The sequence below is a fragment of the Phyllostomus discolor genome, chromosome 9 (genome assembly GCF_004126475.2).
Source record: "Phyllostomus discolor isolate MPI-MPIP mPhyDis1 chromosome 9, mPhyDis1.pri.v3, whole genome shotgun sequence".
Lineage (NCBI taxonomy): Eukaryota > Metazoa > Chordata > Mammalia > Chiroptera > Phyllostomidae > Phyllostomus > Phyllostomus discolor.
In genome coordinates, this window is record NC_040911.2 from 51,345,177 (window position 1) to 51,349,331 (window position 4,155).

Consider the following 4,155-nt stretch of genomic DNA (forward strand, 5'->3'; position numbering starts at 1 on the left):
AACTAACCTCTCCAGCCCACTAGTAATCACTTCTTCAAGCAAGACCTTCCCCCTCCCCCGCACGTCCCCCCCCCCCCCCCGGCAGGGAGGCGGACTTCCGCTGTGCACCGTTGAGCTGCCTTCCGGCATTCCTTAAGAGCTGCAACAGGCGGCTCCGCATCCCCTGGGAGACCTCGGGCCTAAGGAGCATCCGGTAGGGGATGAGCGAGTTGGGGAAAGCAGCTAGCTCCAGAAAGCGAGCTGCTCTGGCCTCACTGTTGCATTGTCCTTGGAGTCGATGGTTTGCTCCTTTTCCCTTCCAGCCTCTAGATTGCGCTCCTGGAGGACTGACACATGAAGTGCCTTCAAGAAAAGTGGGACGAATAAAGGAGGTGACAGTCAGAATGACTATTTATTATGGGTTTTCTTTCCTTTTTCTTTTAACTCACTCCACTGTTATAACAGTGTAGCATAGCGTGGTCGACTTTTCAAAGTTTTTTCCATTGTCTTAATCCTCAAAATAAAGCTATAAATCAACAGGAATCATCCGTGTTACAAGAAATGTCATGAAGCTCAGAGCAATAATTCAGAATTCCAACCAACCAATTCTGGTATGTTTTCACAAATCTATGAATATAGTTAATGTCATATGAGAAAACCATATAGAAAGCAACCAGCAAAACGCCTGGTATATGGTGAGTAAGCAGTAAAGATTAATTATTATTATTATGAATTGGGGATATTGTCATTTTAAAATATGTCCAGGTGAGCAATTTTAACATCACCAACACTGGGAGAACCAGACTTTATGTGCTCACTGACATACAATAGGAAGTATATGCAGCATCACTTGTAAAGTATTCTCACAAATTTAAAAAAAAAAGAAATGTACATCCATTTAAGCCTATAATTAACCACAAACTTAAGGAAATGTAGGAACCAAATGAACACGTTCTATTACACCACCAAAAAGCAATGAGTCAAATCCAGAATGTGGGAAATTCTATAGACCAAATGACCCAATTTCTTTTTTCAACAAATAACATCAGAAACAAAAGGAGGGGGATAAGAGGGAGATCTGCTGTAATGCAGGCTGGAGAGACATACTAACCAAATGCAGTTTGTGGGCCTTGTTTGGGTCATAATTAAGATAAACTAGTTTTTTTTTAAACCCATTTTAAAAAAGATTGGGAAACTTGGATGTGGAGTGGATACTATACACTAATGAATGATTGGTAATTTTGCTATAAAAATAATACTGTGGTCATGGGTGTTTTTTTAAGATTAGAAAAATATACTAAAAGTATTTACAGGCAAATTGTATGATTTCTGGAATTAGCTTTCATACTCCAGAAAACAGTAAGGAAGTAGGAGAAGAAACAATACTGACAAAATGTTGACAACGTTGAAGCAAAAAGTTGGATGCATGGCATAGTGGTTGGCAGAATAATGGCCCCCCAAATATGTCCACATCCTAATCTCTGTACCTGTGGATTTGTTACTTTAAATGGAAAAAGGGACTTCACAGATGTGATTAAAGTTCAGGATCTTGAGATGAAGAAATTATTCTGGATTACCCCAGTGGATCCAATTTAATTACCTGGGTTCTTACCGGTTGAGAAACTTTCCCAGCTGTATTGGAGTCAGAGGAAGATCTAACAGAAGGAGGGTGTCTTACTTTATTCAGTCTCTATAACAAAACACGGTACACTGAGTGGCTTATAAACAATAGAACTTTCTTGAAGTTGTGGAGGCTGGAAGTCCAAGATCAGGGCTGCATTCTGGTGAGAGCCCTCTTCCTATTGCATAGCTCGGATCTTCTCACTGTGTCTTTACTGTCTCACTGTGATAGAAGGGAGAGGGACTGCTGTGGGGCCTCTTTTATAAGAGAACTAATTTCATTTGAGAGGGTTCCACCCTTAACAACTTAAGCACTTCCCAAAGATGCCACCTCCAAATAACATAACTTCCAGCATTAGGATTTTAACATGAATTTGGGGGGGACATAAACATTCAGCCCACATAGAGATGCAGTCTCACAGGACTCCATCATGCTACTTACTTTGAAGAGGAACAGGGCACAAGCTAAGGAATGTGGGTAAGTGGCCCATAGAAGGCAAGGAAATGGATTCTCTTATAGAACCACCTAGATTTTAGCTCAATGAGACCCAAGTCTGACTATTGACCTACAGAACAGTAAGATACATGTGTATTGTCTTAAGTCACTGATAAGCAGCAATAAGAAACCAAGAGAAGCATCCATTACATTTCCCTCTACTTTGTGTATGGTTAAAATTTTTTGTAATGTTTAAGTCCATAAAACATAGACCCACCTAAGAAACACATTTTTAAAGTACTTCATCTATACCTGAAGCATTTTCATTTGAAAAAGAATTATATATGATTATCTTTTTAAACTTATGAGTATAATTAATACAATAGTATTTACAGTATTTTCAAAACCACAGATATAACAGCATGATGCAACCTATTTTTAACTTTAGAATTGGCTTATCTAGGCTAATTTCTATCAAATTCTTTATACTGAGATGCCTTCAAGAATGAAACATTTATTAAAGTTATTTTCCTACTAACATATTAATTTCAAGAAATAGATAAAACAATGAGTAAACAAAATGTATAAAACAGATTTTTTAAGAATACAAAAATCTCCCAAAATATGTGCATGTAGTATTGATTAAAATAGTTCCCAATATTTTACTGTAATTTCAAATTGCAAATAAAGTATGTTAGCATTTTCTATGATAGTAATGTTACCCACATTTTGTCAAATTTGCTGAAACAAGATCTGTTAAAGAAAGTCCATATATTGAACTAATTTTATTAGTTGATTTTTTTAAATATATTTTATTGATTATGCTATTACAGTAGTCCCATTTCCCCCCTTCACTCCCCTCCACCCTGTACACCCTCTCCCACCCACTTCCCCCCCTTTAGTTCATGTCCATGTGTCATGCTTATAAGCTCTTTAGTTTCTACATTTCCCATACTATTCTTACCCTTGCCCTGTCTATTTTCTACCTACAATCTATGCTACTTATTCTCTGTACCTTTTCCACTCTCTCCTCCTTCCACTCCCCTGTTGCTAACCCTCCATGTGATCTCCATTTCTGTCATTCTGTTCCTGTTCTAGTTGTTTGCTTAGTTTCTTTTGGTTTTGCTTTCTGCGTGGTTGTTAATAATTGTAAGTTTGCTGTCCTTTTACTATACATGTTTTTTTTTTAAATCTTCTTTTCTTAGATAAGTCCCTTTAACATTTCATAAAATGAGGGCATGGTGATGATGAACTCCTTTAACTTGACCTTATCTGAGAAGCACTTGATCTGTCCTTCCACTTTAAATGAAAGCTTTGCTGAATAGAGTAATCTGGGATATAGATCCTTGTCTTTCATTACTTGGAATACTTCTTTCCAGCCCCTTCTTGCCTGCAAGGTCTCTTTTGAGAAGTCAGTTGACAGTCTGATGGGAACTCCTTTGTAGATTAGTGTACCCTTATCTCTTGCTGCTTCTAGGATTCTCTCCTTCATTGTTGCCTTGGCTAATGTAATTATGATGTGCCTTGGTGCGTTTCTTCTTGGGTCCAACTTTGGGACTCTCTGAGCTTCCTGGACTTCCTGGAAGTCTATTTCCTTTGCCAGAATGGGGAAGTTCTCCTTTATTATTTGTTCAAATACATTTTCAATCTGTTGCTCTACCTCTCCCCCTTCTGGTACCCCTATAATTTGGATGCTGGAACGTTTAAAGATGTCCTGGAGGTTCCTAAGCTTCTCCTTGTTTTTTTTGAATTCTTGTTGTTTCATTATTTTCTGTTTGGTTGTTTCTTTCTTCCTTCTGGTCCACTCTATTGTTTTGAGTCCCAGTTTCCTTCCCATCACTATTGGTTCCCTATGCATTTTCCCTCATTTCTTTTATGGTAACCTGCATTTGTTCATCTAATTTGCGACCAAAATTAATCAATTCTTTGAGCTTCCTGATCACCAGTGTTTTGAACTGTGCCTCTGATAGGTTAGCTATCTCTTGGTGGCTCAAAATGATGAGTTCTGGGGCACTGATTTGTTCTTCTGTTTGAGTCATCTCTCTCTCTCTCTCTTTTGGGGGGGGTCTGGTCACTCCTGTTACAGTGAGGGGTGGAGCCTTAGGTGTTCACCAGGGCTA